The 24,614-nt window shown below is 42.7% G+C and overlaps 1 long non-coding RNA gene across 1 annotated transcript in view; it reads left to right on the plus strand.

The window, feature by feature from the left end:
• LOC117354078 overlaps positions 1–24,382 on the plus strand; it is a 98,938-nt gene extending 74,556 nt beyond the window's left edge. Inside the window, exons 2-3 of the long non-coding RNA XR_004538108.1 lie at positions 22,181–22,339; positions 23,163–24,382. This is a non-coding gene — a long non-coding RNA (uncharacterized LOC117354078). The remainder of the gene's footprint in view (positions 1–22,180; positions 22,340–23,162) is intronic.
• Positions 24,383–24,614: the final 232 nt, after the last annotated feature.

Below are 24,614 nucleotides of genomic sequence, written 5' to 3' on the forward strand. Positions count from 1 at the left end.
CTCCCTGAATGCACGCTGCTTCCCTTCCCCCGTACCTCTGTAACGTTCCTGGCATGAACAGCAACCTCCAACCTGCTGTAGCACCAGTGTCGGCTCTTCCTCTGACGTCACTTCCTGGATCCGCGCCTAGGAAGTGACATCAGAGGAAGAGCTGATGCTGGTGCGACAACTGCTTGGGGGGGTTTGCTGCTCATGCCCGGAACGTTACAGAGGTACAGAGAAAGGGAAGCAGCGTGCGTGTGGCAAGAGTGGGCATGGAAGGAGCGTGTGGAGGTGGGGGGGGAGGGGTGGAGAACAGGGTGGGGGAGGGGCACCACTGCCCCAGGTGCCTCTTACCCTCTCTACACCACTGACTTTACCTATGCAGTAGTTTCCAAAATGAAAACCTACATAAATTCAACCCCATTTTAGAAAGAATGTAGAAATCGGAATTGAGAGGTCCAGGTTGGGATGCATCAAATTTCAATAGTATTTTGGAGAAGGATCTGCCAATGCAGAACCTTTTCTAAAATACAGTACATGTAGGAATATGCTCATACATGTATTGGCTACGTGCAGTAGAAGCAACCATTTTGCAACATATAAAACATCAACGGAGGCAGCTCAGTAACATATACATCAGAATATTTAAAAAACTTTTAAAATCTTATTTATTTAGAGATGCTTTTAATGTTTAAAGTATAGTAAATTTAAAATTGCTGAGGTTATTACTCCCCTTTACCTATTGTTATTTCCTTTATTCTACCCCAAACAAAAATTGTAACTTCTATCTTTTCCTTCCCAACTGTATGTTTGTTCAAGTTAAATGTTCTTTTGTTAAATTGTTATTCCCTTTTTACTTGATAAATTTTTGTAATGTACATCGCTTAGTGATTATAATAGGCGATTAATCAAATTGTGTTAATAAACTTGATAAACGTAGATGTGCAAGCACTGACCAACAGATGTGTACATATGTGTGCCTTTTTGGAAGCCTTCACAACTAAATGCCCCCACTTAAGTAAAAATAAGGAATACGAGTACAAAATGACAGGTGCAACTCTGGGAAAAAGTGAACAAGAAAGAGACCTGGGTGTACTGATAGATAGGACCCTGAAGCCGTCGGCACAATGCGCGGCAGCGGCAAAGAAGGCAAATAGAATGTTGGGCATGATAAAGAAAAGAATCTCGAGTAGATCGGAGAAAGTAATAATGCCGCTTTATAGGGCAATGGTCAGACCTCACTTGGAATACTGCATCCAACATTGGTCTCCCTACCTAAAGAAGGATATAAAACTGCTGGAGAGGGTGCAGAGACGAGCAACTAAACTAGTGAAGGGTATGGAGAAACTGGTATATGAGGATCGACTTAAAACACTGGGATTGTTCTCCCTTGAGAAAAGGAGACTGCGGGGGGATATGATCGAGACCTTCAAAATACTGAAAGGAATCGACAAAATAGAGCAGAGAAGATTATTTACATTGTCCAATTTGACACGGACAAGAGGACATGAAATGAAGCTAAGGGGGGACAAGTTCAGGACTAATGTCAGGAAGTTCTGCTTCACACAGAGAGTGGTGGACATCTGGAATACTCTCCCAGGGGAGATTATTGCGGAATCGACAGTCCCAGGCTTCAAAAGCAAACTAGATGCATATCTCCTTGAGAAAGGCATATAAAGATATGGTGGCTATAAAATAAACCAGGTGTATACCTGGCGGGGCCTCCGCGTGTGCGGATCGCCGGACTTGATGGACCGAAGGTCTGATCCGGAGATGGCGCTTCTTATGTTCTTATGTTCTTAAGGGACTGCAATCATTCAGCACTATCAATTCTGAGGGAAAAACAAACATTCAAAACACTAATAGTTAAGCTCTGGAGTTGAAGCAAAAGGATGTGCTAACAGCAGTTAGCTTAGCTGGGTTTAAAAAAGGTTTGGACAAGTTCCTGGAGGAAAAGTCTATAATTCGCTATTGAGACAGACACGGGGAAAGCTACTGCTTACCCTGGGATTGGTAGCATGGAATGTTGCTACAATCTGGGTTTCTGTCAGGTACTTGTGACCTGGATTGGCCACTGTGGAAACAGGATACTGGGCTAGATGGACCATTGGTCTAGTGCAGGGGTAGGCAATTCTGGTCCTCGAGAGCCGGAGCCAGGTCAGGTTTTCAGGATCTCCACCATGAATATGTATGAGATGGATTTGCATGCCCTGCCTCCTTGAGATGCAAATCTATCTCATGCATATTTATGGTGGATATCCTGACAACCTGACCTGGCTCCGGCTCTCGAGGACCGGAATTGCCTACCCCTGGTCTAATGTTTTTTTATGTTCTTATTGGGAGTTTAAGAGGACAATTTCCCCTAATCTGTTCTGTAGTGCACTGACCAAAACAAGCAGTTTTACAAAACTTGTACATACCTAGGAGCACATCTAAATACCAGTGTTTGCTTGTATAGATTACAAATATGAGTTGTCTTCTAGACAAGGCCTATAGTGTGCTACTTCTACTACGTTATATTGCACTGCTAGACAAATGCAGCACTGTATATCAAAACACAGAAAAGACAGTCTCCAATCAAACGAGCTTACAGTGTAATCAAGACAAACTAGACAAGAAAGTGCACCAATATAAGAATTGCCATACTGGGACAAACCCAAGGTCCATCAAGCTGAATATCCTGTTTCCAACAGGGGCCAGCCCAGATCCCAAGTAGTAAAACAGATTCTATGCTGCTTATCACTCCCTGGTGATCTCCTGTATTGACTAGTGTAATGTTCTATACAAAGGGATCACACAGAAAGAAATCCGACGATTGCAGATTATTCAAAATACCTCTGTTAAAATTATCTTCCAGGCAAGGAAATTCAACCATGTTACACTTTTGCTAATTAAAGCACACTGGCTCCCTATTGAACACAGAATCACTTATAAAATTATTTTACTTATATTCAAAACCAGAACTTGTAATCAACCGAAATTCATAAACAAACTTCTTATACCCTACACCCCTCTCAGGTCGCTCTGCTCTTCAACACAACGTCTTCTTAATATCCCATCTCTGAAAAATATTAATGCCATGCGCTTAAACATCTTCTCGGTCACTGCACCCACCCTCTGGAACTCCATACCCAATCACATAAGAGAGGAAACAAACTTAAGAACATAAGAATATAAGAACATAACAAGTTGCCTCCGCTGAGGCAGACCAGAGGTCCATCTTGCCCAGCGGTCCGCTCCCGCCGCGGCCCATCAGGCCTATTGCCTGAACAGTGGTCCCTGACTAATTTTGTAACTGCCAATAATCCTCTAATCCTATCCCTATAACCTACCTCTACTCCTATCTGTACCCCTCAATCCCTTTGTCCTCCAGGTACCTGTCCAAACCTTCTTTGAAGCCCTGTAGCGTGCTCCTGCTTATCACATCCTCCGGTAGCGCGTTCCATGTATCCACCACCCTCTGGGTGAAAAAGAACTTCCTGGCGTTTGTTCTAAACCTTCCCCCTTTCAATTTCTCTGAGTGCCCCCTTGTACTTGTGGTTCCCCATAATTTGAAAAATCTTTCCCTGTCTACTCTTTCTATGCCCTTCATGATCTTGAGGTTTCTATCATGTCTCCTCTAAGTCTCCGCTTTTCCACCAGTTTAAATTCAAACTAAAAACCTTCTTATTCAAAAACGCCTTTGATTAGTCCCTTCTCTTTTAAAGATGCTGTTTAATAGCAACCGCTCTTCTAAGGACAATCTAAGGACAATTTGAGTTCCTTTCTTTTAGCATCTCCCCTACCTTTTGTTCTCTCCTTCAGGGTTTCTTTTCTATAAGATTATAGTTCGATCCCTTCTCTCCTTTTGTATAAGTCTATCTGTTTAGTTAATTGTACCCCCAAATATGTTTGTTAACTTGAATGTTTTTATTGACTAATGTACACCGCCTAGAAGCCTGATTAGGTGAAATAACAAATTTTTAAATAAACTCGAAACTATGGACTTCTCTTTTAGAAAATTATCCAAACCCTTTTTAAACCCTGATAAGCTAACTGATTTCACCACGTTCTCCAGCAACGAATTCCAGAGTTTAATTACACGTTGTCTGAAGAAATATTTTCTCCAGTTTGTTTTAAATCTACTACTTAGTAGCTTCATCGCATATCCTCTAGTCCTAGTACTTTTGGAAAGAGTGAACAAGTGATTCATATCTACCCTTTCCACTCCACTCATTATTTTATAGACCTCTATCATATCACCCCTGAGCCGTTCCTTCTCCAAGCTGAAGAGCCCTAGCCACTTTAGCCTCTCCTCATAGGGAAGTCAACCCATCCCTTTTATCATCTTTGTTGCCGTTCTCTTTACCTTTTCTAATTCCGCTATATCTTTTTTGAGATATGGTGACCAGAACTGCACACAGTATTCGAGGTGTGCCGTACCATAGAGCGATACAAGGGCATTATAACATTTTCATCTTTGTTTTCCATTCCTTTCCTGATCATTCCTAACATTCTATTTCCTTTTGAAGCAGCTGCTGCATGTTGAGCTGAGGGTTTCAAAATATCACACTAATGTCTTTAAAGATGGTATATGGGATCAAAACGGAGAAATCTACCAGAAAAACAGAGTCCCATAAATTGAAGCATAGAATGTTAAGAAAGAGTGGTTGAGAATCTCAAAAACCAGCTTGGACAAATAGAATAAAGTTTCTCAGCCAAGACTTATAAGTTCCATATTTTCATCATTGATTCTCAAAACCTCCCCCAACCATTATGTAAAATTTTTAACTATATTCTTTATTGCTTCTCTAATAATGCTTCCTTATTTTAAAATTGCTGGTTACTTTCTTTTAGAATCTTAATGGCTTGTCCTCCACCCAGCAAAGGAATATAACTTTTTTTTTTTTTAAAGCCAATCATTTTTATTAGAAAACACAGCAAAATACAAACAAAACAATACAAACCAACACGGTACAGGTAGTAGCACCAAGAAGGAAAGGCAGCAAAATGTTTATGCATGGACTAGAGGAACCGGAGCGGATGCATGTGCAAGAGCTAACAGAGCAGCGTACAGTCAATCAGCTATTACAATACAGTTGCAAAGGAGACCACCAAATCCGATGAAAAGTAGAGTGTGACCACATGGAGTTCATACTGGTAAGCAATAAGAACCATATACCACCAATGAGAAGTAGAAGCCGAGGGCTGTTGTTTCCAGTGGAGCAACACAGTCTTAATGGCCAGGCCAATCAGAATGTCAAACAGAGCAGATTGATGCCGGGGAAGAGATGGTTCCAAGATGGCAGAGCGCAGCACCACCATGCGATAACTCAGAGTAGCAGGAAGAGGAAAAATGTGTCACATTATAGCTCACATCTCCGACCAAAAGCTAGAGATGAAGGAGCAATCAAATAACATGTGTTGGAAGGTGCCAATGGCCGTTGAACATCTCCAGCAACTGGCCGAGGTAGTCGGCGAGGCCCTCTGTTGTTTGACTGGAATCCACACAGATTTATGAAGAACAAAGTACAAAGATTGACAAACGGAGGCCGAATGCAAGGGTCTATTACAGCAGCGCCACAACTGGAACCATTGACACTCTGAGATGGCACACCCCAGATCCTGCAACCTCAGCCGCTGAATTGGCAGAGGCCGCTGAACCTCCGAGGAGATCAGAATACCATATATCACAGACATTGCATGGGGCTAGGAGCTCCATTTGTCCAGTAGTGGGGCATAGTAGGCAGAGCTCAAGTGGAGGCCCTCCAGCTGAGATCCAAAAGCAGCATGGATACTATGACAGAGTTGGAAATATCTGTAAACCTGATATGAAGGCACCTCATACAAAGACTGTAGCTGATCAAATGGCAGCAGTCTACAATCAGCAAGGAGATCCTGCAAGTACCAAATGCCAGACTGAATCCAGGTAGGCCAAAACACTGAGCTTTTCCCTATAGCAATATGTGGATTACCCCATATAGGGGAATGTACACTAGTATACAAAGGATGGAGGAAGGGAATGGCCAAGACAGACTAGTGCCTGTTGGGTAACTGAAAGCACCACCCATTGTTGAAAACAAGGTACATGTTTGGAGAAACAGATGTTAGCTAAGGAATAGGGAGCTACCAGGCCCTCCTCCAGCAGACCCCAATAGGGTCAACTAGAAATGGTTCGGGGCAAAAACCATTTATTAGCACCACGGACCAAAGCCATGGTGGCATAAGTAGAATACTGGGGAAAATTAACTCCCCCTTGATGCCAAGGTTTCTTGAGCGTGGTTAGGGCAATTCAAGAAGTTTCCCATTCCAGAGGTATTTAGATAAAATCCTATCTATAGATTTGAAGAAAGTGGGCAGGAAAAATAAAGAGGGCATTTGGAGAACATACAGTATCTGTGGTGTCAGCATCATACGGATAGTTTCCAAGTGACCCCACCATGTTAAACATAAGGGGGACCATTGAGTACACAGGGTCTGGAGTTTACTAAGTAAAACCCTGATATTCACAACCACCGTGTCTTGCCAGGTGTTACAGAATCGGATGCCCAAATATTTAAGATCAGAGGCGCACCAAGTAAGACCATAGGGAGCAATCATGGCTGAAGTACAGTGAGGATTTAGAGGGAGAACCTCGGTCTTATCCCAATTAATAGTATAGCCTGAGAGTGGCCAAAAGCAGAGGTAAGAGAAAGGATAGCTGGAATACTAGCCTCAGGTCTGGAAATATAAAGGAGCACATCATCCATGAAGCGGTCACACGACCTCCTGGGGTCCCACCTGTACACCATGAACTGCTGGGGAAGAGTCCAAGCACCGCAACACAGGTTCCAGGGTCAGGTTGAACAAGAGGGGTGACAGGGGACAACCCTGCCACATTCCCTTAGTCAGGGAAAAATAAGGTGATAAATAGCCGTCCACATTCAATCTGGCCCTCAGAGTAGCATACAGGAGACATACCATGTCTATGAAAGCGTCAACCAGCTGAAACCATCACGTAGTATAGAATAAATACTTCCACTCCACATAATCAAAAGCTTTTTCATCGTCAAGTGACATCACACAGGTAGGAGTGGAGGTATGTTGGGCAGCTTGCAGTACATGACAAAAGACTCTGGCATTATCAGCAGTCAAGCGGCCCTTCAAACAGCCACATTGTGTAGGATGGATAAGCAGTGGTAATGCGCTAGAAAATCTTTCTGCAAGAATTTTTTCAAAAATTTTGCAATCATAGTTGATCAGCAATATGGGTCTATAATTTTTGGGCAATAGGGAATCACACCCAGGTTTAGGGAAGATCACAATATTCGCTTCAACAAAAGTTCCACCACTAGTCTTGCGGGCTAAAAAGTTATCATACAATTTGTGCAGTTGGGGGATAAGAATGGACTGAAATGATTTATAAAAGCCCAAGGATTACCCATCACCCCCTGGAGCCTTGCCTGATTTCAACCCAGCAATAGTCTCTCCAATCTCCACATCGGTGATGGGCCTATTGAGATTATCCAATAATTCCGGCAGTAAGGGAGGTGGAACAAGATCTTTAAAGAAATCATCAAGGTCGCCTGAGTCGGACAAACTCCCAAAGTGTACAGTTGTTCATAAATCAAATGAAAATGGGCAGCTATGTCAGTGGGATCCGTAATTAAATGATCAAGAGTCTGAATAGCTTTGAGGCAACAGGCTCGCTTTTTTATGTTTAAGGTAGTTGGCCAACATCGTACCTACCTTATTGTGATTTTCATAATACAATGCCCCCTCATTCATCAAGAGTATACCAGCCCGCTCTGACAGAATAGTGTTAGATTGAAATTTGAGTTTACGGAGCTGCATCAAAGCAGAGGGAGAAGCATGAAAGTGGACTTCCAATTGCTTGATTTGGATGTCCAGGTCAATCAGGAGACGTTTCTGTTCCTTATTTAGATGTGCGGAATATGCTATGATTTCCCATCTCAAGTATGCCTTGTAGGCATCCCAAATGGTCTGATAGACCAAATGAGGAGTCTCATTATAGAGAAGGAACTCTTTGGTCCATGTCTCAACTATAGCAGGATAAACAGTATCGGCCAGGAGCGCAGCATTGAAGCCAGGTGGAGAGTGGGGATGAAGGAGTAGAGAGACAAAAGGAGAACAAAATTTCTGAGTGATTGGACAAGGGGCAGGAAAGTATAGAGGGAGACCTCACAGAATGTAGAAGTGAGTGAGAGATGAGGAAGTAATCCAGTCTCATGACCGATGAGTGGGGTGCCGAAAAAAATGTTTATTCAAGCGCTTTAGGATGGAAAAGGTGCCAGACATCGACAAGACCACAGGACTGGATAACACTCAGAAAGAGAGGATGCATTTTGGGATGCCTATAGGTTGCCCTGGATTGACAAGTGAGAGTAGCGTCAAGTTCCAGGTTCCAGTCACCACCCAGAACAAAGTAATCAGTTTGTTCAGAAGCCAACTCCTTTGCCAAAGCATGAAAGAATCCCAGATCTGCCTGATGGGGCCCATACACCATAAAGAAAGTATAGCGCTGAGAGGCTATGTCAAGGGTCACTGTGACCCAACGGCTCTTAGAGTCGTGGGAGGAATGAATGATGGAATACTGAATATGTTTAGACACAAGATGGCCATTCCACCCTTAGAGGAGAGGGCGGGGGAAAAACCAATGGGAGACCCAATCTCTTTTCAATTTAGCTGATTCAATGGCATTCAACTTGGTTTCTTGGAGAAATATCACCTGGGCAGAGTGATGCTTACAGTACAACAACATTTTTTTCCGTTTGTTGGATGATTTAACCCTCTGATATTCAGAGACAATACTTTACACACTGGCATCAGAGACAAGTGAATTGAGAATAAACATGGCCCCCTATGCAGACAGCAGCAAGAACTGTACCTCAGTAGGAAATACTCCACACTGCCCAGAAATAACAGAGGCAAAGAAGATCTGTGAAACCTGTACCAAACTCAAAAAACCCCCAGACATACACACATACATACAGCTCCCCACCCTCCCAGCTAATAACCAAACTCCCACCCACCCGCAAGACAAAAGCCTTACAACCATCCCGCCAAAAAGGCACCCTGTAGGCCTCCGGAGGGACAGAGGCGCCACAACACGGAGGCTCGAGGCGAAACCACCAACAACCCGCATAGAACATTGATGGATTAGAACAGATAAAATGTAAAGGTCAATAACATTTCACTCTCAAGTGTGACTAACGCAGGCTATGCACAGCAACATAAGGCACAGCGCTATAGCAGCTAGAGTATAGAAAGCAGACAGATTATCAGACAGATTATCAGGCCATTCAAGAATCATACATTGCAAATCTTCCTGTTCTCTCAGGAAACGATCCACCTCCTCAGGGTCTGTGTAAGTTTTTGTTCTGGTAGGTAACTTTGAAGCGAGCTGGTGACAGAAGGCCAAAGTGTGCCTCAAGTGCATGCAGACAAGGGTGCATGGCTAGAAGCTTGTGCCGCTTTTCCGCAGTAGCTTTGGTATAATCAGCAGAGATGTAAATGGTTTGGCCTTTCCACTCAATTTTATGGAGTCTTCATCTTATCCAGAATCGCCACCACATGAGAGAAACGCAGCAGTTTCATCACCACCGGTCACACCCGCTAGGATCCAGTAGGAGATTTGGTTGGTACCCTGTGATCCCGCTCCACCTCCAGGGCCCTGTCGAATTGCAGCGATAACACCTTAGGGAGCCAGTCTTCAAAGAATTTGCAGGCATCAGGATCCTCTACTCCCTCATGTAAGCCACTGATATGTAAGTTGTGCCTGCGATTGCGATTATCGAAGTCCTCCAGCTGGACCTCCAATGCATGCAGCGACCTCTGATCCATTTATTTGATTAGTGGCGATTTCGTCAATGAGCTTACTTTTCCATTCCAGGGTTAGCAATTTAGAGTCCAAAGCAGACATTTTCGCAGTGAGATTTCATGATCTCGTTCTTTATATCTTTAATATCGTCTTTGTGCTGCAGTTGATCCACCACCGTGACTCCTGCATCGCTCTTGGTAGGAGATGGCAGCTCTGGTTTCGGTCTCTTGGCACCAGAGAAGCTGGCAAAAGCAGCCTCGATTTTACCCAGCTTGGGATTAGGCATCGTTCCAGCAGCAAGTAGTGCGCTTTCCCCTTCAAGTAGCAAGTGAAAATGTAGAATTAGTGGAGCTGTTGGTGGGAGCTCGTATCTCAAACCTCCATATTGTTTGGGCGCTCTAGTGCCCCCCCCCCCCCCCCATAATAACTTATCTTAGATAGATGCCAAATCCATAGCCCAATGGGACTTGTTTCGCTGTTGAGCACCCAGTCCTAATCGGGAGTGACACAGCTAGAAATGCAGCGTTGTTACTGAACCTTGAGAAAGCCTAAACAAGGTGCAATGGGTCCCATCAGGGGAGGTTTCTATGTCCCTCCCTCCCCTGTCAGGCTCTGCACCCAGCCCTCTCCCTCCCCGATGCCCCCGGGGCAGTTTTTTTGCTTTCATTGCAAATTACATAGTAATTCAGTGTTTTGCATACATTTGCATGCTTTGCTTCTTATTATTATTTTCCCTGTGGTGAGTTAACTAATGTTGTGTTACAGCACCAAACCTTGTGTAAGACATTTTAACACATGTTAATAGACTGTCTAAAACTAAGCGGTTTACAAAGAAACATACTTATAATAAAACAAGACAGTATATAAAACAACGTAATTATCTGTTATTCTCTTTCCTATCTATTTATTGTATATTGCACAACCGCATAACTGTATCATTTAACTATCCACTTCTAACATATTACATGAAGGCACTGAAAAATAGCTGAGTTTTTAATCTATATATATAAAATCGGAGGTATGTATGTGTGTATGTATGTATGTGCCGCGATCACGCAAAACCGTTTGACCGATTTGAACGAAACTTGGTATGCTGATCCCTCACTACCTGGGATGATATGTTCTGGGGGTCTCGCGGCCCACCTGCACATGTGGGCGGAGCTACAAACAGAAAATCAGATTTCACCCATTCATGTCAATGGAAAAAATGTAAAAAGCTGCCATTCTCACAGTAATTCAAAAACGGCTTGACCGATTTTAACGAAACTTGGTATGCAGATCCCTCACTACCTGGGGTGATATGTTCTGGGGGTCTCGCGGCCCACCTGCACACGTGGGCGGAGCTACAAACAGAAATTCACATTTCACCCATTCATGTCAATGGAAAAAATGTAAAAAGCTGCCATTCTCACAGTAATTCCAGCTACCTAGGGTGATATGTTCTGGGGGTCTCACGGCCCACCTGCTCACGTGGGCGGAGCTACAAACATAAAATCATATTTCACCCATTCATGTCAATGGTAAAAATGTAAAAAGCTGCCATTCTCACAGTAATTCAAAAACGGCTTGACCGATTTGAACGAAACTTGGTATGCTGATCCCTCACTACCTGGGGTGATATGTTCTGGGGGTCTCGCGGCCCACCTGCACACGTGGGCGGAGCTACAAACATAAAATCAGATTTCACCCATTCATGTCAGTGGAAAAAAATGTAAAAATCTGCCATTCTCACAGTAATTCCAACTACCTGGGGTGATATGTTCTGGGGGTCTCGCGACCCACCTGCACACGTGGGCGGAGCTACAAACAGAACATCAGATTTCACCCATTCATGTCAATAGTAAAATTGTAAAAAGCTGCCATTCTCACAGTACTTCAAATACGGCTTGACCGAATTGAACGAAACTTGGTATGCAGATCCCTCACTACCTGGGGTGATATGTTCTGGGGGTCTCGCGGCCCACCTGCACACGTGGGCGGAGCTACAAACAGAAAATGAGATTTCACCCATTCATGTCAATGGAAAGGATGTAAAAAGCTGCCATTCTCACAGCAATTCCAACTATAAAACACTTTCTATGACACTATAACCACTAGGGACATCGTTTCTATTCTACCACGGACACCATACATATAGAGTTTGTATGTTCTAACTGTGTTTGTAACTGTTTCCTTCATGCACCCCAGTTCATAATGTTATTACATTACATGAGTACTCACATATGCTGAACTAGGAACACAGGTTCCATTTTGAACCGGGAAAAAACTGCATGGAGTTTCTTTTCAACCTGAGTTTCCACATATTGAGTTGTTTAAATCAATACTGAAACTTTTGGATGCCACTTATTCCAACATATCTTCCTTTTCAGTTTAAGAGATTGTAAATTCCAGTGAGACTTGCATTCTCTATCACAATCAACAAATCACAGGGACAGACTATTACATACTGTGGAGTGGATTTAAGATCCCCCTGTTTTTCCCATGGACAACTCTATGTTGCTTGCTTAAGGGTGGGTTCACCCAAGAATTTATATGTTCTTGCTCCTGGAGGTGAAACTAAAAATGTTGTTTATAATCAAGTTTTGTGTTAGTTGTATTGTATTCATTTTGTCAAATATTTCACATTATAATTTGAATATTGTACTTTTTATAAAGCTGTTAAAAAATAATTTCATTCACCACTATAAAGTATCTTTATTTGAATCCATTTACAGTGTTATTGCTATAATTAAATACCCGTGCAACGCCGGGGCATCAGCTAGTAATTTCTTATAATTCACACAATCTGTGCAAAGTCACAAGTTCCCTGGTAGTGCATTTCAAAATTTCACACCAGCTAAAGAAAACATTGCATCTTTCGTCAACACATAGGGCTCCTTTTACAAAGGTGCGCTAGTGTTTTTAGCGCACGCACCGGAATAGCGCGCTCTATAGAGCGCGCTAACTGAAAAACTACCGCCTGCTCATGAGGAGGCAGTAGCAGCTAGCGCGTGCAGCATTTTAGCGTGTGCTATTCCGCACGTTAAGGCCCTAATGCACCTTTGTAAAAGGAGCCCATAGTGCACTCCCAATTCCCTAACTGCTGTCAACTTTATCCCTCCCTCAGACCTCAGCACTCTTCCTGGTCACTATATTTCCCATAAATTTTGGAAACACATTGGGACCAACCAATACAAAACTTGGTGTATAGATAATACCTCATATTGTACCCCTTGTTATAGCGGAAGCCAATGTAACTGTTTCAAAATGGGTGTAATATGGGCCATCCTAGGAGTTCCTGAAATCAACCTGACTGCTGAATTCATCAATAGCTGCAAAGATATAAAGCAGCTTGAATCCCCTCCCCCCAACCTTTTAACCCCCCTGTGGAAAGCTCTGGCCAAAATAAGCATTTTTAAATATTCTATGCATGCTTACGATCTAATGGGAATTTTTTTTTTAACCTTAAAAATGGAGAATGCATGTGTAGATTTTTGTCCTGTCCAAGGCACACATAATCCATGTCCCCACTATGCTCCTTTGAAATCTCTGCGTGGTGTGGATTTGCATGTACTGTATAAGTAACGTCTTTCTGAAACCATCATTTACAAGTATATGGGCAAGCTACACATGCAATTACTATTGGTTATTATTATTATTATTATTGATAAGCTTTAAACTATTATACATCAAGAATTACAGCTTGAAAGGAAAAAATAAATTATACACTTATAGGGAAAAAAATACAGAGTTAAATTAGAAATATCTCACCAAACTCGGGTACACAAGAAAAATTGGAGTAGTGCTAGATGAACAAGAAAAAATGAGGGGAAATTACCAATGAAAAATATACTGAAATAAGAGTGTGGCACCACTTAAATTAATTATTACAGGCTAGTATCATAAACATCACAGCCAAAACTAATATGTTGGGATCTTATGAGTATAAAAAAAAAGTATGAAGTTGAACAGGATCAGAAAAGACATAGAGAAAGAGGGCACATGATGGAAGGAGGGGATAAATAAAAAAGGACACATGCTGGATGGGGGGAAGAGGATAGAATTAGTGAATTACTGGAGGGGGTGATGGAAATAGGTGGCAAGCTTTAGGTAGACACAGTGAAAAAGGAAATTGAGGACTGGATAGTAAGAATGCAATCTAGACAGATGCAGAAAATAAATTGAGAAGGAAAATGAGAAAAGGAAAGGGAAGGAGAGAGTGAAATGCCAGACGATGGGGGTGGGATGTGGAGAGAGCAGGAAGGGAAGGAAAGGAGAGAGTGAAATGCCAGACTATGGGGGTGTGGGAGAGGGAAGGGAAGGGGAGGAGAGAGATGCCAGATGATTGGGGAGGGGAGGGAAGGGAAGAAGATGGATGCCAGACCAATGGAGATAGAGGGAGAGGTGAAAGGGGAAGGCAAACAATTTCTGGAAGGGGCATAGAAGGAGAGAAGATGCCATATAGAAGGGACAGAGAGAAGGTCAGACAATGGATGGAAGGAAGAGAGTGTTGAGAAGATGAGGAAAGCAGAAAGCAGAGAAAACAAAGATGGAAAAAAAAATCTATTTATTTTTTTGCATTTAGGATAGTAGTATTGTAGCTGGGTTGATACATATAAATAGAAAATGGAAATAAAGTGATCCTTTTATTGAACTAATTGTAATACAAGTGTCATTATCATTGGTACGCGGTTTCGCTGTAATCACTGCTAGCTTTCAGCATGGTGTTTTTCAAGAAAACTCATTGCAATAATTGAGCATATGGATCAATATATCTTTTCTATCATGATTTAACAGCAAGACTCCTGAGGCAGACCTTCTTGGGCCGAAACATGTTCGTGTTGAGTCTGTTATAAAATAAAAGGATTGAGTACCATCTGGTCTTCGTTGTCGTTTTTGTGCTTCTCACTGTTGTGAAGGCATTTTCACCTGTTTGTTTTTTAAGATTTAGGCATGGCCATATAAGCCAATGAAAACCAGGCCTAAATGCTGTGCCTAATTTGTGCGTGGACCTACTCCTACTGGAGCGATGGTCTAGGACATGGCAACTCAACTTCAATGCCAAAAAATGCAAAGTTATGCACCTGGGCAGCCAGAATCCATGCAAGTCTTATACCCTTAATGGCGAGATCCTAGCAAAAACGGTAGCAGAACGAGACTTGGGGGTAATCGTCAGTGAGGACATGAAGTCTGCCAATCAAGTGGAGCAGGCTTCATCCAAGGCAAGACAAATCATGGGCTGCATACGAAGGGGTTTCGTCAGTCGTAAGGCGGAAGTCATTATGCCATTGTATAGATCCATGGTGAGGCCCCACCTGGAATACTGTGTGCAATTCTGGAGGCCGCATTATCGCAAGGATGTGCTGAGACTGGAGTCGGTGCAAAGAATGGCCACCCGGATGGTCTCGGGACTCAAGGATCTACCATACGAAAAACGGCTTGACAAATTACAGCTATACTCGCTCGAGGAACGCAGAGAGAGGGGGGACATGATCGAGACGTTCAAGTATCTTACGGGCCACATCGAGGCGGAGGAAGATATCTTCTTTTTCAAGGGTCCCACGACAACAAGAGGGCATCTGTGGAAAATCAGGGGCGGGAAACTACGAGGTGACACCAGGAAATTCTTTTTCACTGAAAGAGTGGTTGATCGCTGGAATAGTCTTCCACTTCAGGTGATTGAGGCCAGCAGCGTGCCTGATTTTAAGGCCAAATGGGATCGGCACATGGGATCTCTTCACAGGGCAAAGGTAGGGGAGGGACATTAAGGTGGGCAGACTAGATGGGCCGTGGGCCCTTATCTGCCGTCTATTTCTATGTTTCTATGTTTCTATGTTTCTATTAGGTGTATTCTATAACAGTGCGTCTAACTTTGAGGAATGCCCATGGTCCACCTATGCCCCTCCCATTGTCATGCCTTCTTTTGAGATCCACAAAGTAGTATTTACATGCACCACTTCACAGAATATGCCTAGAAAGTTGTGCGCATAAATCCTTATTGGTACTAATAATTGCTTGTTAATTGGGAATTATTGGTATTGGTTGGTTTGTTAACCAATTAAAGTTGCGTGCACAAATTGGCACTGTTCGCAGATTTGTGCATGCAACTTTAGTCACAGTATATAGAATCCGGGGATAGCTAAGTGGTTTAAGGTAGGGCAGCAGCTTTGTGTCTGTGTTAGCGTACTTATATGGACAGCAGCTGAATGAAACTCCCTAACTCTGCACATAAAGTGGCCACCATTATACAGATACATCTTAGGCCCTCAGTTGTACGATTTCCCTAAGAATTTGTGAAGACCACTATCTTTTTTCTTTCTTCATGTAATTGTATATATGTAATTTAAATGCGTCATAAAATAAATACGTTTGATCACTCTTTATGTGTACTGTTATACATGCATTAAGAATGAGAATAGTCTTACTGGGCCAAACCAGTGATCCATCTAGCCCCGTATCCCATCTTCATGGTGGCTAATCCAGGACACAAGTACCTGCAAAAACCCAAATAGTAAACAACATTCCATGCTTCCAATCCAGGGCAAGCAGTGGCTTCCCCCACTTGGGTTTGTGGGTTCAAACCCCACACTGCTTCTTGTGACCCTGGGCAAGTCGCTCATAGTCCCCCAGGTACGTTAGATAGATAGGGACAGATAGGGAAAATGCTTGAGTACCTGATTATAAAACCGCTTAGATAACCTTGATAGGCGTTATATAAAACCCAATGTCTGTCTCAATAGCAGACTATGGACCTTTCCTCCAGGAGCTTGTCCAAACCTTTTTTTTAAAACCAGCTACGTTACTTGATCTTACCACAACCTCTGGCAACACGTTCCAGAGTTTAACTATTCTCTGATTGTAGACTTTGTATAGGGTTCTTTCTGGGTCTACAACTAGGCTGTGCAAGTAGAAACCCCTTTCAAAAATGATCCTCTAAACCTGTTGGAAATTTCAGCAGATTGCCAAAGTCCATAATATACATCTGTAACATGAGAGGAAATAAAGGACAACATCCTAGAATTTTAAGTCTAGGAAAGCATGTGACCCCCAGTAAGATCATGTAGGGTTTTGTTCCAGAACTGAAGTAAGCTAATAAATAGTTGTAAAACATGGTAAACCAAAAGAAAGGAAAATAAGATGATAATTTTTTAATCAAATTAACTAGATACATTTTTTTTGTCAAGCTTTCAAAGGAGGAATCTTCTTATTCAGGCCCCATTAAGTTAGCCCAATACAAAAAGAACCACTTTATTTTCCTTTCTCTTGTTTGGTTTTATTTCTATTTATCTTTAAAAGCACATGGTAACCAGACTACTTTATCCAAAACTGCAGTAAACAGTGCAACACAGAAGAATATTTCCATGGGAAGTGCTGAACAGCAGTACCTGAGACCCAAGTAATAAATCACATGGATTTTTCCTTGCAGTGTTAGAGGACTCATTTACCAAGGTATGCTTTTACCAAACTGCAGTAAAAAGTGGCCTTAGTACACAACTTATGCACGCCCTTTCCCCATGCACTAAGGTCATTTTTACCACTGCTGGTAAATGACCGCTTTTCCATTTTTTGAATCAATGGCCATGTGCTAATGTTGCCCTTAGCATGCAGCCATTCACAAAATTAGTTTGTGAGCCCTTACCGCCACCCATTTTGTAGATAAGGGCTCACAAATCCCATGCTACTCAGTTAACGTACAGCAATGTGGCTGTGCTGATTTGTCCTGTCAATCCCACTGAAAAAAAAGTTCAATAAATGTTCCAGGGAAAGCCCTTTTAAGCCGTGGTAAGCATGCGCTACTGCTCTCTGCAGCTTAGTAAATGGAGCCCTAAGCACTGTTCTGTCTCGGTGGGAATCTTCCACCTACAGTCCTGCCAGTAGGGGGTGCTGTTTCACTATCACATTTTCATTAGTGAGAGATAGGCAAGCTCTTACAGGACTTCAAGGAACCTGCCTCTTCCTAGTGATTGAAACTAGAACATTGAAGCACCACCCCCAACAGGCAGCAATGCAGTGGAAGGACTAGTGCTGCCCAATTCAGGAAAAAAAATTTCGATTTGATTCAGCCTATTGAATCGATTTTTCGATTCGATTCAATTTTCCTGCCCAATTGGGTATTTTTTTCAAACATCATGGTGGGTTTATTTTATAGCCTCTTCACCCCTTTTATAGCCTCTTTACCCCTTTTGCACTCTCCTACCCACACGGGCGCTGTGGTGTAAACAAAATAAACAAACAAAAAAACAAGACTTTTACTCTCCCTTTTCGTTCCTAGTTCACATTTGCTGTCTAACACCAGCTCTGGCAGGATATTGTAATCGCAAACAGAAAATAAAAATTACCGTATTTTTCACTCTATAAGACACATTTTTCCCCATAAGTGAGTGGAAACAAGGGTGCGTCTTATGGAGCGCATCCCCCCCCCCACACACACTTCCCCAATTCATCTTCTTCGCTCTCATTGGTCTGTTCTTGCGCCTGAGACATGGTACCGAATAGCCCTGCCTCGCATGCAGTTCTACTCTTCCTTTTCGTGACCTAGCACGTTCCGTGCATACGCAGCAGCTGCAGCACGAGACTGGTAAAGGGCTGCTGCAAGCGGTAGAATCGCAGTCAGTTAAATGGTGCAGCGGGGAGCGAAGGGGGTTTGTCCAGCGACAAGAATGCGTGGTGGCTTGTACCCATCCAAGCGTGAAGATTTCTCGCTGCTGTAGCATTGTTGTTTTTTTAATTTGAATTATTATTTTGTTAAAGACAATAGGTCTCTCTTTGGTATTGATAGGTGGAAAGAGCTGTAGGGATCAGGAACGATTCTTTGGCTTTTGCCATGAAAGGGGCTCACCGACCTTGAGCTTCTTTGCCGCCAGGGAGATCTATAAGGTAGAGTGTACACGAGAGAGAAAATCAGCTGCTCAGAAACTGGGGGTCATGGGCTAGAGAACCCTGCCACAGCCACTGCCTTGGACAGTCCATGCCCAAACCATCTGATCCGCGTTTGCCGTTCTCAGGTACAACAACCTCCTAGCCACTCGAGCAGCAAAACTGGACCACCAACTCTCCAACTTACTGATCTTGACCACAGACTACAAAACCTTCAAGCATCACCTGCAATACTCTCCAATCCTTAATAACTTAGAAAATGTCCAGACTACTCCTTATGCACTCTAAATGTCCTGACAATTCATATGTAAGCCGCCTTGAATCGCAAGGTAATGGCCGAATAGAAATCACTAATGTAATGTAATATTTTCAGTACTTTAAATTGCCCTTGAAATATTAAGTTGTGGTTTTATTGTATGATGAAGATCTTTGGGGTACATTTTTTTTCAGCCCCTGCCTGCTTATAAATTTTTTTATCCAGCCCATGCCTGCCTGTTGCCTCGGGGTGGGGGGGCCCTGACTGCCGGGGAGGGTGGGGGCCACTAGGCCTGCCTGCCCTGTCCCAGTCTCCCAGTAGACCACCAGAGGAAGAACAGGGTACAGAGCCTGGCAGGTAGGGGGGACAGGGTGCAGAGCCTAGCAGGGAGAATTTGGTTCAGAATGTTTTTTTACTTGTTTTCATCTTCTAAATCTAGGGTGCATCTTAAGGTCAGGTGCGTCTTATGGAGTTAAAAATACGGTATTTTTTCTACCTTTTGTTGTCTGGTCATTATTCAAATCATGTTGGTCCCACGCTCTGGTTGTTTTCTGATAACTTGCTTGCCAAGGTCTCCTGCTCATTTGTCATTTTCTTCTTTCTCGGTGCTAACCATTCATCTTCCATCTCTGTCCTCCCCTTCTGTTTCCTTTCCCTCCGCCAGAGGATTGGCATCTTTCCTTTCTTTTGTCTCCATCCCTGCAGCTGCTGTGATGGACCCCCCACAATCACCAGATCCACCATCTCTCCTTTTTTTAACTACCCTTTCATCCATCATCTCTCCCTCCTTCCCCACCATCCCAGGGTTCACTATCTCTCCCATTCTCTTCCCAACTACCCTCCTGTCTAGTATCTCTATCCTCCCCCCTCTACACCATCCCATGTGTCCAACTTCTCTCCCTTTATGTTCTCTCCCTCCCTAAATCCTATTGCCAACCATATCTCCCTCTCCTCTGTTTTTATACCCATTATTTCTTCCCTCCATCTGACATATGCATGTCTCTTTTAACCCCCTTCTCTCCCTACATCCCTCAGTGTACCAGGGCCCCCTCCCCCAAAGGCCTGCTCCCCCTGAAGACCTGTACCCTCCATGAAGGCCTGCCCTCTTGGCCTCCCAATCTTACCTTTTCTTAATTACAGCAGCGGAGCAGCCTGCAGAGAGGATCGCAGGTGCTTTAGCAATCCCAGGCTGCCGTCATCTTCAGGAGCACATTCAATCTGCTGCGATCCTGCCCATGTTTCAAGTTTATTAAAACATTTTTTATACTGCTAATTCAAATTTCTGAGCGGTGTACAGCCTTAATAAAAGAAAGCTTTTAAAACACAAATAAAAATTGGTGTTAAAATATTATACATGATGTCAGAGGAGGGGAGGGACTGTTGCAGAGGGAATGTTCTCCTGAGGACGACAGCTTTATGGTCTTCATCCACCAGTGTGCCAGCTCTTTCTGTCTTGAAATCTTAATATGGTCCTGAGGGCCCTTGCAAAGACCCTGTATGAACCTTTGGAGGAGGCATCCCTGATAAATCTAACAGATAAGACAGTTTTTTTAGTGGCTGTGAAGAATGTCGGAGCTGCAGGCTCTGTCCTGCAGGGAACCCTTTCTTCGAATCTTGAAGGCTAGCATCTTGATTCAAATGGTTCCTGCCTTCCTATCGAAGATCATATCGCATTTTCACATAAACTAACAGGTGCAACTCCCATCCTTCACACCTACAGCAGTGAAGAAAGCAGACAGAGTGTTGAAAGTTCTGGATGTGCCAAGAATTTTGATTTGTTACTTGGAGGTAACCAACGAGTCCCGGCTACCTGATCACTTCTTTGTGCTTATGAATGCAGCACGTCAGGTGAGACTGGTATCTAAAGTGGCCATATCCAAGTGGACCAGGATGACCATATTTTCTGCCTATATTGGAAGCAGAAAGCAGTCTCCAATGGTGGTGAAGGAGTATTCCACTTGCAGCATCATGTAATCTTGGGCAGAGTCTAGAGCAGTCTCACCTGCAGCGATTTGCAGTACAACCACTTGGTCCAATCCCCACACATTCACTAAGTTTCACAGGGTGAATATAGTAATAGGGATGGACACCACTTTTGGGTCCTCAGTACTGGCAGCAGGCTCATCTATCACACCCTAGGAACCTAGGACTGCTCTGATACTTTCTGCTTGCTAATCTTCTTTCTTGTAAACAGAAATGGTAGTCTTGAAACCTACCCTGTCAGGATCACTCAACCTGGGTGCATTCTGACACATTGAAACAGTCCTATTGCACAAGAAGTAAAGATTAGGTTCTTACCTTGCTAATTTTCTTTCTTGTAAATAGGAATGGTAGTCTTGATACCCACCCTGTAAGATATATACTAGCCTGCTTTATGTTTAAGTTTTGCCTGCTTAATTAGATGTCTTGTTTCTATCTCCTGCCCGGTAGAGTCAGGAGTAAAGAGAAATTCACTCATAAGATGCTCATTTTAAATACTGAGCAACAGAACTATTGGTGCAGATGGCACACAGGTAGATGGCTCCTTTTGTTTCTACCTTGTTTGTTTCGGTTAGTAGTGATTTAAAAGTGTTGTCCTTTTTTTTATGGAAGTGTTTATTGAATCCAGGATCAATACGATATAAAGAGAACAGACAAAAGCAGTCAAAAAAAGTGTAGAACAAAAGCAATACATCAGCATCAAATTACCCTGAATTAAACCAACTGCAAAACAATAGCAATAATGTTTGTATATTGAGCAGAACAGACTTATGTGGTTTTGAGGAGTTTCCCCTCACCCCTCTCTTATATTTGCACGCTAGGTCTTACTAGAAGCTTTGGTACTAACTGAGGGAGTAGAGCTCATCCCAGAGTGATGGGAGGCAAATCTCACGGCTATGAGAGTTTAACCTGCTGGTCAAGATTACCATTCCTGTTTATAAGAAAAGATTAGCAAGATAAGAACCTAATATTTCCATCTTTATAATGTTCTTGTTTATTTATGTAGCTTTAATCAGATTGGTGTTAGCTGTTTCTCACTCATGTTTGAGTATGTATTTATCTGGTGCTTTTATAATTCAGTGATAAGCACCGTAAGTGCCTGTATAGACTTCTCTGTCTCTTTCCTGCCCAATTTAATTTGGCAATGACTGGAAATTAGAGATGTAATGCCGTTGACATTTCTTCTTAGTTGTTAACAACTGTCCATCCCTACTCTTGAGATTCAGAATAAAGGTAAAAGTACAATTAGACTTATTATCTTTGTTTGAGTGTCTGTCAAAAGTACAGTTTCTATTTATTGACCGAAGGAGGACGGCCAGACAAGTTGAAATTCTACAGTGACTGCAAGGAATTCAGCAGGAGCTCATTTGTAGCAGTTTTGGAGGAGTATCGGAATCCTTCTACATAGAGAGCGAGAAAAAAAAGTGCTTCAAGCTTCACGTGAACTGATACAGGAAAAGCCCTGGGTAGGTCCCTCATTAAAGAATACCTTTGCTAGGAGTGGTTGGAGAAGAAACCCCTAGGGTGTGCAAATTCCTTAAATTGTGATTTCTTGAATGGTTTTTCTTATTTGATTTCTGTATGGATTGCACCAGACATGTGTACTATTTGTCGTGTCCATCATAGCAAATTATTATAATTATTCTTGTCCATCAAACTCCCCCTGTAAACTATGGTTTTTTTTAGAACAATCCCAACTGGCGTTTGGTGCTGGAATTTGGAAAGAGAATTTATTTCAAGCCTGAGCCTCGAAAGACTAGGAAAGACCCAGAGAGCAGGAATTGTGTGAAGGCCCATGGTCTCCTGCAAAGGTCCCCTGTATCTAATCAGTGAGGAGGGAACATGGGTTTGAATAAAGAATCTAAATATGGGTTCAGTGTATGGTTCACATCACTATTTTTGTGAACTATGTGATCACTGCATGAACTGTTTATAACCTCATAATGAATATACCCTTTGGGTGTGTATACACTGAAGTCAGAAAAGCATGCAGGGTTGTTACCTTGTCCAATTAGCATATTACATCTTGCCCTCAAGAGCTGGGTGTGGTGTGAACGATAAAGAGAGCTGTAGAATGAGTGCATCAAGCCTGCAGCAGAGATGCATACCCTGTCTAGCCTAATGAAGCATGCCATTGTATTATAAAGCTTATTACAGCCCTGTCTTGTTTTGTGAAGCATGGCATCTAATTTTTCTTCTTACTTTTAGCATGAATTTAAAGTGAGGGCCATGTAGCTCTGCCCTGTTTTGCATGGTTAGTTATAATACTTTTTTGCATTCCTTGTACAGGATTCGATGGCTCTGTCTATAGAGTTAGTTGGCCATTTGTGAATACTTTCCAAGCTTGGGAACCTGACCTTCCTATCCAAAGAATCTGTAAGCAAACAAGGCTTGTCAAGTCTCAACTGGCCTAAACTAATAGGGCATAGTGTAATGTTACTGTGAAGTATGAAATGCTAAGAAGATTCCCTGAGCTGGGATTGGCTGCTGAGACTTATGACCTATGATATCCTGACACCACAAGATAGGCCAGTATTAAAGTGCTGTGTTGTCTTATTTACATCTTTTTTTTTTTTTTTCTTTTATATCACCTGCATGTCCACAAGCTATCAACGCGATCTACATTCAAGTACTGCAGTTATTTTTCTGTCCCTAAAGGGCTCACAAGTTTGAGTTTTGCACCTAAAGCAATGGAGGGTTACGTGACTTGCCCAAAATCACAAGGAACTGATTCCGTTAACTATCAGGATTCACTCACAAAGGAATTCATGTGATTTCACATTTCTGTTGAAGCCCAGAACATAAAGAGTTCTCTCTGCATGTCCTAAAAAAATCAGAGGCCCCCATTCAAGATTGGCTCAGGTTTTGTGTGCTTTTCTTTTATAACATAGCTTAATCTGTCAATAAGCAAAAGACTTCAGCACAGTATAAAACACTAAGATCAACCTTTAGCATTCAATATTTCTTTTAAAGAAAGGTTTATCTTTTTATACTCTAGCTGAGACAGGCAAATCACTATCTGTATAGCACCTGCCTGACACACCGGTTTTCTGCTACTGCTTGCATTATGCAAGTTAATTGGGGTTGCCAATTGACTCCATGTTTAAGATGGATTGATCCATTCATGGTGCTATCCCATTGCATGATTGTATGTACCTTATACTTTATCTTCTTTTCATGTAGAATTCATGCATGTGGAGATCTATTTTATAACAGATTAACTGGTGAGAGTTTATTACACCGTATAAAGAATGTAAGCACCTACTGTATTTTTCGCTCCATAAGACACACTTTTTTCCCCTCCATAAGTGGGTGGAAATGTCTGTGCGTCTTATGGAGAAAATATTGCGTCACAGACAGTGATGTGCAGTATTCTCCCTAGTGTCTTTTAGCCAGGCGCTCTGCCCAGCTAATTTAGGTGAGCGCCCGGCTGTCAGCCAGGGAAACTTACAGTATATACGGTACCTTTTTTCACCTTTTTAAATCCTGGTGGTTCAGCGGTGTATCGGCAGAAGCGAGCATTCCGTGCTACTGCCTTGAGCAGAGCCTCTCCCTTGCTGGATGGCTGCCTCAGATCTCGCGGCCAGCGATGCACAAGACAGAAGCGAGCTTTTCATGCTCCAGCCTGGCCCCATGCTGCTCCCTGAATGGCTGCCATCAGTTCATGTGAACTGATGATAGCCATTCAGGGAGCAGCACAGACCCTGGTTGGAGCACAAAAAGCTCACTTCTGCCTTGTGA

This window comes from Geotrypetes seraphini, chromosome 2 (assembly GCF_902459505.1).
Source record: "Geotrypetes seraphini chromosome 2, aGeoSer1.1, whole genome shotgun sequence".
Classification (NCBI taxonomy): domain Eukaryota; kingdom Metazoa; phylum Chordata; class Amphibia; order Gymnophiona; family Dermophiidae; genus Geotrypetes; species Geotrypetes seraphini.